Below are 16,047 nucleotides of genomic sequence, written 5' to 3'. Positions count from 1 at the left end.
TCTATCGGCTTCCTCTGTCCTGAGCTCTCCTCAGCCTGTTATTGGATAATGAAAGGAGAAGCAGTAGAGTGATGAGCTCATCTCTCTGTCACTCTGCTTTCTCTTCCTATCAGAATGCCTACTGGTTCCTTGTTCTGCTACTTCCTCTCATAGGCCAGTTCCTCTATACAGGGACTGCAAGAGATTGACACCAGATTGGTCTCAGATACTTAAAATGCTTCAATTAAAAAAACAAAAACAAAAACAAAACAATAATGATGTATTTATGATTCCAGATCTGCATTAATTTGAGTCCTTTATACCAGCCTAGATTTCAGTTTAATGAGGTATACATTTCTTCTGATGATATGTAGTTTCTTTGATGAGTGCTTGTAGACCAAGAAGTGTTTTCCAAATACACTATATTGCCAAAAGTATTAGGACACCTGCCTTTACATGCACATTAACTTTAATAGCATCCCAGTCTTGGTCCGTAGGGTTCAGTATTGAGTTGGCCCACTCTTTGCAGCTATAACAGCTTCAACTCTTCTGGAAAGGCTGTTCACAAGGTTTAGGAGTGTGTCTATGGAAATGTATGAGCATTGTTTCAGAAGTGCAATTGTAAGGTCAGGCACTGATGTCGAACGAGAAGGCCTGGCTCACAATCTCATCTCTAATTCTTCCCAAAGGTGTTCTATTGAGTTGAGGTCAGAACTATGTGCAGGTCAGTCAAGTTCCTCTACCCAAAACCCGCTCATCCATGTCTTTATGGACCTTGCTTTGTTCACTGGTGTGCAGTTATGTTGGAACAGGAAGGGCCATCCCCAAACTGTTCTCACAAAGTTGGGAGCATGAAATTGTCCAAAATGTCTTGGTATGCTGACGCCTTAAGAGTTCCCTTCACTGGAGCTAAGGGGCCCAGCCCCTGAAAAAGAACCCCACACCATAATCCCCCCTCCACCAAACTTTATACTTGGCACAACGCAGTCAGACAAGTAACGTTCTCCTGGCAACCGCCAAACCCAGACATGTTCATCAGACTTCCAGAGAAGTGTGATTTGTCACTCCAGAGAACATGTCTGCACTACTCTAGAGTCCAGTGGTGGCGTGCTTTGCACTACAGCATCAGACAATTTGCATTGCACTTGGTGATATAAGGTAATGCAGCTGCTCAGTCATGGAAACCCAATCTGAAGGCCACATGAAGTTTGGAGGTCTTTAGCTCTATAACTTATAACATAACAGACTCTTTAACAGAGTCTATAACAGAGTCTTTAACTCTGCAGACTTTGGGCGACTTCTGCACACTGTGCGCTTCAGCATGCACTGACCCCGCTCTGTCATTTTACATGGCCTAACACTTCGTGGCTGAGCTGCTGTTGTTCCCGGATGCTTTCACTTTGTTATAACACCACTAACAGTTGACCGTGGAATATTTAGTAGCAAGGACATTTCACGGATGACTTATTGCACAGGTGGCAACCTATCACGGTACCATGCTTGAATCCACTGAGCTCCTGAGAGTGACCCATTCTTTCACAAATGTCTATAGAAGCAGTCTGCATGCCTAGGTGCTTGATTTTATACACATGTGGCAATGGGGGTGATTAGAACACTTGAATCCAATGAATTGGCGAGGTGTCCCAATACTTTTGTCAATATAGTGTATATACAGTATTTTCCAGTTGCCTGTGAACTATTCGGTTCTGTTACGTATATTGATTTTGTGATAATATCCTTCAATGTTTCAGAGGAAGGAGGAAGCAAATAACACAATAAACATATTGCTACTGTAGCAACCATTGTACACAGTGTAAATATAGCTTTTTCTAGAACTGTACCATCTGTTCATTATTTCAAGGGACAGCTCAGAAAGACTTTAACTGAACTGATTAATTATAACAGTTTTCTTTTTAATAGAAAAGGGTAATAACCTATCTGACAAAAATATACCATAAAGGGAAAATGATGATTATTAGAGAATAATGAATGAGAGCATAATTATTATTAGAGCATAAGAATGATGTGGCGTGCATAGCACGCACCAGAGAACAGTAGATGGAGCTGTACTGCCCTGACATTTAAAGGTGCATAAATAGTAACCTGAGTCTACTCACTGTATGCACAGCACACAAATATAGCAGCCCATATACCTACAAATTATATTTTATTAAAGCAGCATATAAAACAAAAGAGGGCTTAAGATATAAAAGTGAATCACATCCTAATTAGACATTGAACCAAAATTACAAAAAAATTCAACCTGTGATTTTTAAGGTATGCAAACAATCATGTGTTAAAATTACTGTATATACTGTAATTTTATTATTGCACAAATAGTTAAATCATAAGATAAAAGCAAAGCACATACTCAATACCGAGAGTAAATTAAACTCATCTGAAGGGTATGTCGCAGTGGGGGCAATCTCTGAGGAAGTTGGAATACCAACAAACCGGTGAGATGTCAGTCTTCCCCCATTGGATCCTGTGGCAGTGCTCTCTATACCCTTCTATGATGGATGGACTCTTGTCTCTACATCTGGAATTAATCCTTTGCCACTTTAAACGTTATGAGCTTTAATAGTGAGTGCATTTTTATATGTTTTCTTTCTATGGTCATCCGTCTAATGGGCTCCAATTGGATGGGTGACATCTAAGCCATGCATATACTGTATAAAATAAAAGTATAAAAGTAGACCATATACAGTATGTAGACATCTAAGGCATACATATATGGTCTCGGTGGTCCCTGTAGAAATGTGTGTGTGGACATGCTTAAGCTATCAACTACAGGTGAAATCTACCTGGAGACCTGAAGATCTTGTGAAGCCACATATATGCTGCCTTGATGGTCCCTGTAGAAATCATTATATGGCTATCTCTGTGCCATCCATCTTAGGTTAAATCCACCTGGAGACCTGAGGATACTGTTGGTCCCTGTAGAAGTCTATGTGTGGACTTTCTCTTTTATAGATTACAAGTTAAATCCACCTTCAGACTTCCTTCATATTTGGAATGTTCAAATTTCTTGGATAACATCTACACAGTGGCTACAGACCTGCTATGTCACTTCCATGTCCTGGTCTTAGTTCATGGATGCAGTTTTATGCTTGGAAGATTTGGACAGTTAAGACGGCGTTACACCCAAAAGGGGATGCTCCGCTTGTTTGCACCCCTCCTCCACTGCCACATTTGGCACCTTTTGGGGGGAGAGGGTACCTGGTTTTGACAGGTACCTGCTCCCACTTCCAGCCAGTTTGCCCCCCAGCCCTTCCCCCTGCAGTCTTCTGGGACACTTCACAGGTCCCAGAAGAATAAGAGACCATTCACAAGGTGCAGTGCGACTCGCGCATGCATAGTAGGGAACCAGCTGTGAAGCTGCAAGGCTTACTTTCTGGTTTTCCTTATTTGCTATGCCAGCAGAGGCTAGTGAAGAACTAGCCCAGGTGAAGACAGCGCTGGACCATGGACAGGTAAGTGTCCTTATTTCAAAAGTCAGCAGCTACAATATTTGTAGCTGCTGACTTTTAATAATTTGAGAGAAGCCTGGAGCTCCTCTTTAAGAGTTCTCTCTGTGGTCTCTGTTCTTCTTGAATTTGATCTAAAGGATTTATAATTATATTGTCTCAATGGATGAAGTGGCTGACCTACTATAGTTTTGATTGATTGTTCTACAATTGTTTTGTTCACAAAATGACCTATTATCCTACTTTGTAAACATTTAAGGGACATTTTGTTACTTTAAGAGAATACAACTATTTCTATATGATCACTACATCCTCATTGTTTACTTTTAAAATGTTCTTTATGAGTAAGCTTTTATATCCACATATTAGGAAGTATCTATTTATTTTTACTTAACCTCTTGCCGTCCGCCTGCTGTTTATAAACGGCAAGGCGGTGGCAGTCCAAGGTCGGGTTGCCGTTCCTAAACGGCACCCGCCTTTTCTAGCTGTGCGCGCTCCCTAGGAGCGCGCACCACCGCGATCCGGTGTCCGCTGTGTCCTCCGGACACAGTGAAACACCGATCGTCGGACGGGACCTCTGTACGAGGTCCCGGTCATGTGATCACTGATTGGCGAATCAGTGATCACATGCAAAGTAGTAAGCAAGATGTCACTTGTGACATCATTGCTTACTACGTGTGAAATCTGTGAATGATCACAGAGGTCACATGGTACAAGGCTATTCACAACAGCCTTGTACCATGTGACAAGCTGTGACCAATCACAGCTCACTCAGTATTTCTCAATGACTGCAAGAATGCAGACAGAGAGAAAGAGAAATGATTGCTTTTACATCCTATATGGGTGTAAAAGCAATCAGTGTAAAAAAACAAAACAAAAAATCTTCATCACCCCCCACAAGTAGTACAGTGTCACCATGGTGACACTGTACTGCTAGGGTGACAGTATGTAAAAATAAAAAATAAAAATAAAAAATAATATAAAAAAAAATAAAATAAAAATGTAAAAAAAAATGTTTAAAAATTATAATGTTTGGTTATAAACTAATTTGGATTTTTTTTTTTACTAAAAAAATAATGGAATAAATTTTGGCCAAGATTTAGGATGAAATATTATTTATTTGCAAAATTTTATTAAAAAAAACACTTTTTTTCAAAATTTTTGGACTTTTTCATTTACATAGTAAAAAAAATAAAAATCCCAGCGGTGAATAAATACCACCAAAATAAAGCTTTATCTGTCTCAAAAAAATGGTAAAAAATTCATATGGGTACAGTATTGCATGACCGCGCAATTGTCATTCAAAGTGTGATAGCGCTGAAAGCTGAAAATTGCCCTGGACAGGAAGGGGGTAAAAGTGTCCGGACAGGAAGTGGTTAAAGCAGGGGTCTCTAAACACCGGCCCGTCTGTGTGTTTTCTATGGCCTGCAGCTCACCCAGGCTCTGCTGACACAGCACTGCCAGTCTGCTTGCCTTTTTAAAATCCCTTCTTGGGATTTTCTCCCAGTCTGCATGTCTGAGCAGCACACAAAAGCCCTCCCATACTGGCAAGCTGTGCAGAAATTGGTTTCTAGGACTGCTGGTGTCCTAGCAACCCATGACATCATCAGTGCAGCACGTCCCGCCTGCTGTTTAAATCAGCAATCCTTCCGCATTCATTAGCAGCGGGCGGGAGCCAGGAGGTACGGGAGAGCTGTGCTAGAGTGCTGGTGGTAAGAGGTTGTGTTAGAGTGCTGGAGGTAAATGTGCTACCACCCCATCCAGGAGACTCTGATGGGGACACAGAAATGGGGGACACTGATATGGGGGAGACTCTGGTGACACAGATATGGGGGAGACGCTGATTGGGGAAACAAATATGGGGGAGACTTTTATTTGGACACAGATGTGCAAAAAAGCACTGATGGGGGCATGGATGTGCAGAAAGGCACTGATAGGGACACAGAGGTGCGGAAAGGCTCCGATGGGGACACGAATGTTCGGAAAGGCTCTGATGGGGACACGGATGTGTGGAAAGGTGCTGATGGGGACACGGATGTGCGGAAAGGTTCTGATGGGGACATGGATGTGGGGGAAACTATGATGGGGACAAGGATGTCGGAAAAGGATCTGATGGAACATGGATGTGGGGAAAGCTCTAATGGAGACATGGATGTGCAGAAAGGCGCTGATGGGGACATGTATGTGCAGAAAAAAAGGCTCTAATGGGACATGGATGTGTGGATAGGCTTTGATAGGGACATGGATGTGGGGAAAGCTCTGATGGGGACACAGATGTGTGGAAAGGCTCTGATGGGGACACGGATGTGCAGAAAGGCTCTGATGGGGACATGGATGTGTGGATAGGCTTTGATGGGGACACGGATGTGCGGAAAGGCTCTGATGGGGACACAGATGTGTAGAAAGCTCTGATGGGACATGGATGTGGGGAAAGCTCTGATGGAACACATATGTGGGGAAAGCTCTGATGGGGACAAGGATGTGTGGAAAGCTCTGATGAGCCACGGATGTGCAGAAAGCTCTGATGGGACATAGATGTGCGGAAAGGCTCTGATGGGGACATGGATGTGTAGAAAGGCTCTGATGGGGACACGGATGTGCGAAAAGGCTCTGATGGGGACACGGATGTGCGGAAAGCTCTGATGGGGACACAGATGTGTGGAAAGCTCTGATGGGGACACGGATGTGTGAAAAGCTCTGATGGGGACACCAATGTGCAAGGAGTCTCTGATGGGGACACAGGTGTAAAAGGAGACTCTGATGGGGACACACATTTGTGGAAAAGTCCGATGGTGACACGGATGTGCGAAAAGGTTCTCATGGGGACATGGATGTGTGGAAAGCTCTGATGGGGACACGAATGTGCGGAAAGCTCTGATGAAGGCACAGAAGTTGAAGGAGTCTCTGATGGGGACACGAATGTGTGGAAAGCTCTGATGGGGACACAAATGTGCGGAAAGCTCTGATGAAGACACAGAAGTGCAAGGAGTCTCTGATGGGGACACAGGCATGCAAGGAGACTCTGATAGGGACAAGAATTTGTGGAAAGGTTTGATGGAGACACAGATGTGCTTTTGGCTCTGATGGAGACATGTGCAAGGAAACTCTGATGATGATACAGATGTGCGAAAAATTTCGATGAGGACACAGATGTGTGGACAGCCCTGATGGGGACACAGATGTGCAAGAAGTCTCTGATTCGGACATGGATGTGTGGAAAGCTCTGATGAGGACATAGATTTGTGAAAAGCTATGATGGGGACACAGATGTGTGGAAAGGCTCTGACAGGGACACATATGTGTGGAAAGGCTCTGATGTGGACACGGCCTGTGTAGAAAGGCTCTGATCGGGACACAGATGTGAGGAAAGCCTCTGATAGGGACATAGATGTGTGAAAAGCTCTGATGGGGACACAGATCTGCTATCAGCTCTGATGGTGACACAAATGTGCTTTCGGCTCTGATGGAGACACAGATGTGCAAGGATTCTCTGATGGGGACACAGGCATGCAAGAAGACCCTGATAGGGACATGAATGTGTGGAAAGCTCTGATGGGGACACGGATGTGCTTTTGGCTCTGATGGGTACACAGATATGCTTTCAGCTCTGATGGAGACACAGATGTGAAAGTAGTCTCTGATGGGGATGCAGATGTGCGGAAAGGCTCTGATGGGGACACAGATGTAAAGGAGCATCTTGAGGAAGACACTGACGTAAGGAGGGACTCTGATGGGGGCACTGATGTAAGGGGGGACTTTGTTGTAATGGTGGACTCCTGTGTAATGAACAATAGAGCATAAAGCCTTGTGTCTCATATGCAATGAAACTGTTGCAGTTTTGACAGAGTATAATTTGCGTTGGCACTATTATTATTATTATTATTATACAGTATTTATAAAGCGCCAATAGTTCGCTCAGCGCTGTACATTACAAAGGGGGACAGAACATGTGACAGAACAATACCAATACAATGCAAAACATGAGGGGATCGAGGGCCCTGCTCTTTCGAGCTTACAATCTAGGAGGGAGGGGGTGGTGGCACAGGAGGAGATAGCTGTGGGGGATGGAGTGGTAGGAAGAGTGGAGGAGGTCGGCAAGTTAGCAGGGGGTGGGGTAGGCTTCCCTGAAGAGATGGGTTTTCAGGGTGCGCCTAAAGGAGAGGAGAGTAGGTGATAATCTGATGGGTTGGGGCAGGGAGTTCCAGAGGATGGGTGACACCCTGGAGAAGTCCTGGAGGCGGGCATGGGAGGAGGAGATCAGGGAACTAGAGAGGAGGAGGTCTTGTGAGGAGCGGAGTGTGCGTGCTGGGCAGGACTTGGATATTAGGTTAGTGATGTAGTTCGGGGCAGTATGGTGGACAGCTTTGTACGTCAGCGTTAGGATTTTGAATTTGATCCGTTGCGCAATCGGAAGCCAGTGGAGGGATTGGCAGAGGGGGGTGGCGGAGACAGAGCGGTTGGAAAGGTGAATGAGTCTGGCAGCCGTATTCAGGATGGACTGAAGCGGGGATAGCCAGCGGCGAGGCAGGCCAGTGAGGAGGGAGTTGCAGTAGTCGAGTCGTGATATGATGAGGGAGTGGATGAGCTGTTTAGTGGTTTCTGGGGTTAGGAACGTGCGGATTTTGGCGATGTTGCGGAGGTGGAGTCTGCACGAGTTTGTTAAAGATTGGACTTGGGGCTGGAAGGATAGGTTGGAGTCCAGAATGACACCCAGTAATCTGGCCTGCAGGGCGGGTTTGATGGTAGCGTTGTTGGATGTGACGGAGAAATCAATGGGGGGTGGTGTCCGGGCTGGGGGAAAGACAAGAAACTTGGTTTTGGAGAGGTTCAATTTAAGGAAGTGGAGCGACATCCAGTCTGATATGTCGCTCAGTAGGTGTGTGATTCGGGCTGAGACCAAGGGGGTGAGGTGGGGGGTTGAGAGATAGATTTGTGTGTCGTCGGCATAGAGGTGGTAGTTGAAGCCGTGAGAGTGTATCAGTTGGCCAAGGGAGGAGGTATAGATGGAGAAGAGAAGGGGCCCGAGGACAGAGCCTTGAGGGACCCCAACAGAGAGGGGGAGTGAGGGGGAGGTGGTAGCATTATAGGTAACGCTGAAGGAGCGTTGTGACAGGTAGGATGAGAGCCAGGAGAGAGCAGAATCTCTGAGGCCGAGGGAGTGTAGTTTTTTGAGGAGGAGGGGGTGGTCGACTGTGTCGAAGGCCGCAGAGAGGTCAAGGAGTAGGAGCACTGAATAGTGGCCATTAGCTTTGGCGGTTAGCAGGTCGTTGGAGAGTTTGAGTAAGGCAGTTTCGGTGGAGTGTAGGGGACGGAAGCCGGACTGTAGGGGATCGAGGAGGTTGTTGTCGTTGAGGTGAGAGTATAGGCGGGTGTAGACTAGGCGCTCGAGGAGTTTAGATGTAAATGGGAGCAGGGAGATGGGTCTGAGGTTGTTCGGGTCATTGGGGTCCAGGGAGGGCTTTTTAAGTATGGGGGTTATGTGTGCATGTTTCAGAGGGGAGGGGAAAGTGCCTGAGGAGAGGGAGAGATTGAAGATGTGGGTGAGGGAGCGTAGGATGGAGGAGGAGGAAGGTCGTAGGAGTTGTGAGGGGATAGGGTCGAGGGGGCAGGTGGTGAGGCGGGCATCAGAGAGGATCTTGGAGACTTCCTCGATGGTAGTAAGGTCAAAGGTGCGGAGTGTGGGTTGAGCTTCAGTATGAGGAATGTAGGGTGGGGTGGAAGAGGAGGTCAGAGCAGTGGTGGGGCCGTGGGAGAGGGGTGATGAGGGGGTAGCTGAGTGAGGGTGAAGGGGGTTGGAGAGAGTTTGAGCAGTGACGAAGTCCCTGCGGGTTATGTCGAGGGGGAGGGGGGATAAGGGGGTAGCTGTGTGAGAGGGGACGGGTTGAGAGGGCGTGTGAGTTGCGGCAATGTCCTTGCGAATTGTGTCAATCTTGTTTTTGAAGTGATTGGCAATCTCAAGGGCAGTGAGTGAGGTGCTGGGTGGAGGTGGGGGTGGAGAGAGTAGAGAGTTGAAGGCAGAGAAGAGTCGGCGAGGATTGGAGGAGAGGGCCTTGATGAGGGTCAAGAAGTAGGCCTGTTTGGCAGCATGGAGGGAGGAGGTGTAGGTGCGGAAGGCAGATTTATAGCGGGTGAAGGCTTGTTGGGATTTGGTTTTACGCCATTATCGCTCCAGGGCACGACTTTGTCGTTTCAGGGTTTTGGTGTGATCAGTCTGCCAGGGCTGGAGCGGTCGGGGTCTGATGTTGCGTGTGGTTAAAGGCGCTAGTGAGTCAAGGGCTGTTGAGAGCGCATTGTTGTAGGCGGTCATAGCCAAGTCGGGGCAGGACAGGGGGAGGATGCGGTCGTGGAGTTGGTCAGCTGCAGAGTGGAGGGAGGCAGGGTTAAGGTTGCAGAGGTTACGGCTGGTAGTAGTGTGACATTTGGAGGGGTAGGCGTTGGAGGACGAGGAGATAGAGAAGGTGATCAGGTTGTGGTCAGAGAGAGGGAAGGGGGTGTTAGTGAGGTTGTGGGGAGCGCAGCGGTTGGAGAAGACAAGGTCCAGGATATTTCCGTCAGAGTGGGTGGTGGATTGTATGCACTGTGCAAGTGCAAAGGAGGAGATTAGGTGGAGGAGACGGGCTGTGTCTGGGTTGTCGAGGTTGACAGGGATGTTGAAATCCCCAAGGATGATGGTGGGTAGCTCAGAGGAGAGGAAGAAGGGTAGCCAGGAGGAGAAGTCATCCAGGAAGCGGGGTATAGATCCAGGAGGCCGGTATATCACAGCAATCTTCAGGGGGGTTGGGGAGAATAGTCGGACGCAGTGGGCCTCGAAGGAGGAGAAGGATAGGGAGGGGGGGGTTTGGGAGGACTCGGAAGGTGCTCTGCGGTGACAGGAGCAGACCAACCCCACCACCTTTACGACCGTTAGGCCTGGGTGAGTGGGTCCAGGTGAGACATCCATAGGAGAGTGCAGCAGGGGAGGTAGAGTCAGTGGGCTGGATTCAGGTTTCTGTGATCGCTAGGAGGTTGAGGGAACGGGAAACAAAGAGGTCGTGGATGGCGGTAAGCTTGTTGCACACCGAACGGGCGTTCAGGAGTGCACATGAAAACGGGGGGGGGGGGGAGATTTTAGGGAGCAGGGGGACAGATACTAAGTTGTGGGGGTTGCAGTAGGACGTGGAGGTGGGAGGGTGTTGAGCGGCACTATGAAACAAAACATGAGCAAAGTTATTCCAAAGTCACAGGAACACAGTGTTTAGAAAAATTTAAATCGATGCAACGCAATTTGCTTTCCCAAAAAGCTCCCAAGACTTTCTGCTCTCCAGTTCCAGTGTCACCTCCTCCCATGCTCTCCTCCAGGAGTTCTCCCGAGCTTCTCCCATCCTATGGAACTCCCTACCCCAATCTGTTTGGCTGTCTCCTAACACAGGTCTTCAAAAAAAATTTTTCAAGAGCTGTTTTGGTTATTCCACATAATCTTTATGTTTTTTGGTGCACTGAATCCAAAAATGACCTCCATTTTGTCATAGGAAATCACGTTTCCTGACAATTTAGGTAACTATGTTAAATAAGGCAATACCTCAAAATAAATGGAAATAGACTTATAAAATTTAAGTTTTATTACAATTATTTCATGAAAATCCTTTTTTGAACTGAAATGAGCTCACCTACACACACTAAACTTGATTCTTCTTCTCTGTGAGGCTCCTCTTGGTGCATTTACTCTTGTGAGTAGCATCTGGAATGTCTCTCTGAAGCATCCAACAGTAGTCTGCCATCATTGTAATGCTCCATTTTTCCCTGATATCTCCTTTCCATCTCTTTAATGTCTTGGTGGAATCGTTCACCTTGTTCCTCACTCATAGCTCTCAAATTTTCAGGAAAGTAGTCAAGGTGGGACTGGAGGAAATGTACTTTCAAACTCATCAGGCAACCTAAAGCTTGAAATGCTTTCAGCATTGTTCTGACTATCTTTTTGTAGTGAGGATCTTTGTTATTGCCTAAAAAATTTTGTACGACCTCTTTAAATGCAATTCACCCTTCTTTTTGAGGATCTGTCATGGTATTGACAAACTCTTGATCAACTATAAGCCTTCTAATGTCTGGTCCAACGAACACACCTTCCTTCAATTTTGCCTCTGACAAGCCTGTAAACTTGGTGACCAAGTATTTGAAGCATTCTCCATCTCTTGGAAGTGATTTTACAAATTGCTTCATCAATCCCAATTTTATGTGGAGAGGTCGTAGAAGAACTTTATGGGAAGGTACCAAAGTTTCTCGGAGGACATTTTTTTCACCGACTGTTAGCACCCTCGGCTGCCAACTCTTCTTGGTGATTTTGTTGGTCTCGACTGTCCCATAGACACAGAAAACAAGGGTATTTGGTATACCCAGCTTGTTGTCCGAGCAGCATGCACAAGACCTTCAAGTCCCCACACACTTGCTATCCATGGTCTTCATATTTAAGTTTATGAAGAACCAATTCCAATTTCTCGTAGGTTTCCTTCAAGTGTACGGAATGACCTACAGGTATGGAAGCGTAAAAACCACCGTTGTGGAGTAAAACTGCTTTGAGACTTCTTTTTAAAGAATCTATAAAAAGACGCCATTGCTCTGAATCATATTGGATTTTAAATTGACCCATCAAACTTTTGACATCGATGCAATAAACCAACTTGTCTTCCTGGGCGAAGTTAGGAACGAACTCCTTTTCATGATATCTGAACCATGAAGATGACACTCCTGCCAACAATAAATTCCTGCTTTTCAGCCTTGATCTGAGTAACTCAGCGGCATCTTTGGGAAGATTCAAGTCTCTTACCAAATCATTCATCTCCTCCTGAGAAAACAATTTTGGTCTTGTATCATCTTCAAAGTCAGAACTTGATTCGTCATCTGGTTCAGGTATGACTTCACTTTCATCGGAGCTAGGTATCTCTTCCAAGGTAGCAGGGGGCTTGGGTACTGGTATATCTGTGCCATGGGGGATGGGATGAATTGCTGAGTGAAGATTGGGGTATGAAATGGAATGCTACCCTTTCACATCGCATGAACAAAAGTAACAGTCGTCACTATGGTTCTTTTGCTCTTGCCATACCATAGGAATCCCATAACGGAAAGATTTTTTCTTACCCTTGAACCAGTTTCGGAGGTCCTCAACACACCGTTTGCACACTTTATGAGGCGCCCAAACTTTATCTTAGTCTCCAATTTTTAGTCCAAAGTATGCAAAGTATACTTTTTTCACAAAGTCTGGAATATTCTGCTGTTGCTTCAACACTGTATATTCACCACAGATGAAAAAGAAACTGTCTGGTGAATTAATACACTTTCGCGGAGCCATAACATAACGGTTGAGGAATGGCGAGCTAACACGAACTGCGATGAAAAAGTGTGAACAGCCTAGAACCAAGAACCTGATGATGATTCATGCACAAGTGTGGACTGCAGGAGAGAGCAGCTCTGTGTCTGTACACGAGACGTCACAGTGCTGGCCACGCCCCCTTGCACTGACTGGAACTGCTGCTATCTGCCCTGTGTCTCCCTCCCACTGGATTCTTCAGGAAAGATTAACCCCTTCTACCATTAGAAGCACAGACTCAGGGCTGAGGCTTACACATACAGCATGCTGCTGAGTATCCCAGTAGTCAGACATGTCACTCAGAGCAGCACTTGTATTCACTCCCCTTGCAGGGGGGAGGGGCAGAGATTGTTTACCTGCAAATAACAACAAAGGGCCAGAAGAGAACTAGGGAAATTAAGAAATATAATTTTTTTCCCTAAAACTTGCTTAGCTTATGTATATATTGCTGACCATCAGATTTACAGTGCTATATTTTTTTTTACATAACTCGGACAACCCCTTTAAGGTTTTTTGTCATTTTATATCTTAAATGCACTTATGTGAATTAATTAATATTCATTTGTACTTTAAATTTGGTTAAAAACCCAAAATATAAAAAAAATACCAAAAATTCAAAAATTTTATAAAATTGAAGACAATTTTGCATTTTGTGGCAAATCATGACGTCTAGGAGTTTTTTCAATATTTTATTTGTTTTCAGCACACCAAAATACATTGAAATTAGATGAAAAAAATCAAACAGCTTTTTAGTCGCAGACCTGTGTAATCTATCCACCTTTAGACGATCCCTGAAAACCATTCTCTTTAAAGAAGCCTATCCTACTTCTACCTAGTAAACCACCATTTATTTCCTCCTTCAGCTCATCCCCCCACAGCTATTACCTTTTGTGTCACTCAACCCTTCCTCCTAGATTGTAAACTCTAATGAGCAGGGCCCTCTGTTTCCTCTTGTACCAAATTGTATTGTAACTGGAATGTCTACCTTCATTTTGTTAAGCATTGCGCAAACTGTTGGAGCTATATCAATTCTGTATAATAATAATAATTTTTTTTTTTTTTATTGGAAAATTTCAAAGTAAATATACAAAGTAATCACAATTTTTTGCCATGTTACAGGTTACATCACACAAGATCACAGGCAAAGAAATTACAAAAGAGAAAAAAACCACCGAAAAAAAAAAACTCTTCAAAATTCCAAAGAATATACAAAAGTGTAAACAAACTTGTACATGAAAAAAATACAATAAAAAACAAAATACACCAAAAAAAATAAAAAGTACAACAATATTTTGTCAGATGTGTCTGTTTCTTTTTTTCCAGCTCACACCAGAATACACTTTTTACAAGCCATAAAGGCCAAATTACATGCATAGCATATTATACATATATGCAAATATATGCAAAAGCAAAAATAACTTCAATTTCCAACAATATGTGATGCCGCAAAGTTCCAAGGTGTATGTCCAAGAAAGGTTCTGTCCCTTCAAAGCTGACCCTCAAAACTAGACAAAGATCCTCTAGCCATCCCTCAAACGGTACTGTCCCTCCATTGATCATGTCACCTAGGACAAAAAGGGGAAAGTAAGTTTCATCTTCATTTAAACATGTAAAGATGCATAGACAAAAGCCATACAAATTTTAATATCTTCAAAAAGGAAGAAGAAAAAATCAAGCCACAAGGCTCACAGATTCCTGCGAATTCCAGACTTCTGAACGACCATCAGGCATCTATCTACCTTCAGACTGCAAAAGAGGGAGAAAACGTCAAACTTCCTGCAACTCATGGAGAAAGAAAGTTCCCATCAGACCACGAACCATCTCTTCCATGACGCAAACTTCCAAATCTCGTTTGCACTAGCAGCACCCAGCTTCTTGCAGTCAAGGTACCCATAATTATACACCCGTCCACGGACCATGGCCACACAATCACGCACACTCACCACCTCTTTCTTAAACAACAAAATATTCCGTACATCCCACAAACATTCCTTCACACAATTCACCAAAATCCATAAAACTCTCCCATCATTCTTTCCCAACTGCCATAGACCAAACATCACCATCTCATACGTCACCCCTTTCACTCCCACCAACCCCTCAATCATACCCCCCAAACATCTCCACACCTTTACCACATACCTACACTTCCAAAACACATGCTCAACACTTTCAATCCCCACACAGCCTCTCCTCGGACACCTCTCAGTCGCACACATCCCACGCCGTCTCTGAAACATCCTCACAGGCAAACACTTATGCACCCCCATCCATGCAATATCTTTCTGACGATTATCTAACTCCCCATAACACACATTCTTCCATACTTTCTCACATTCAACTGACCTCAAACCACCTATCCCTTCCATCACCTCATTCTCATCCAACTTCTTACATATCTTCTTGCAATCACTCCACATTTCTTTCGCTATCCCACTCAACGCAAATTTTTCAGCTCCTTTCGCAATTTTTAAGTAAAACCAAGGTGCCCTGAAACACACCGGCTTTCTCAACTCCACCTCGTACCAACCCAGCTTACGCAACACACTTCCAGCACAATACTTTGCCATGCATCCTGCCATACTCTCCTTCTCACTCAAACGCACACACATACTCACATACCTTACCAACAGCCATCTCTCAATCCACACCATTCCCTTCCCACCATTCATCTTACTCTTCACAACTTTCTCTCGCTTTAATTTTTCTGCTTTAGAAGACCAAAAAAATTGAAAGATCAATCTCACGATCCTTCTCAGGACCCTGTCCTGAGCCGGAAAAACACTATACAAAAACAGTAATATTGGCATCAGTACCGCCTTGGTCACCAACACCTTGCCTTTCCAAAGTCAAAGCCCTCAAAGACCAAAACGCGATTCATTTCCTGATTTTCCCCACCACCTCTTCCCAACTTTCTCTCCCATACAAGTCCCTCTCAAAACGCACACCCAACACTTTTATGCTACCCATACACACTCTCCAACCACACTGTCCAATCTCCTTCCAATCTCCAAAAAACTTACATTGACATTTATCCAAATTAACTTTAAAACCGCTCCCCAAACAAAAAATATCCATCAACAACCTCACTCTTTTCAAACTTCTTACATCCCTGCATACCACCGTCACATCATCCATATAGCCAATGATCTTCAACATTCTCCCACCACTTCCGGGTATCACCACTCCACTCACGCATTTATCTCTCGCAATCATTCTGATCAAAGGCTCAATCACACAAACAAACAAGACCGGGGACAA

At 44.8% G+C, this 16,047-nt stretch overlaps 1 long non-coding RNA gene across 2 annotated transcripts in view; it reads left to right on the top strand.

The window, feature by feature from the left end:
- The window catches only part of LOC149472194 (uncharacterized), an 84,780-nt gene extending 70,704 nt beyond the window's left edge, over positions 1 to 14,076 (top strand). For both annotated transcript variants that reach the window (XR_016315334.1, XR_016315332.1), the window contains exon 2: positions 13,906 to 14,076. This is a non-coding gene — a long non-coding RNA (uncharacterized LOC149472194). The remainder of the gene's footprint in view (positions 1 to 13,905) is intronic.
- Positions 14,077 to 16,047: the final 1,971 nt, after the last annotated feature.

Source organism: Staurois parvus, unplaced genomic scaffold, assembly GCF_062004578.1.
Source record: "Staurois parvus isolate SC_StPar_1 unplaced genomic scaffold, SC_StPar_1.0 ptg000022l, whole genome shotgun sequence".
In the NCBI taxonomy this organism is placed as follows: Eukaryota; Metazoa; Chordata; class Amphibia; order Anura; family Ranidae; genus Staurois; species Staurois parvus.
This window is presented reverse-complemented; position numbering and strand designations above follow the sequence as displayed.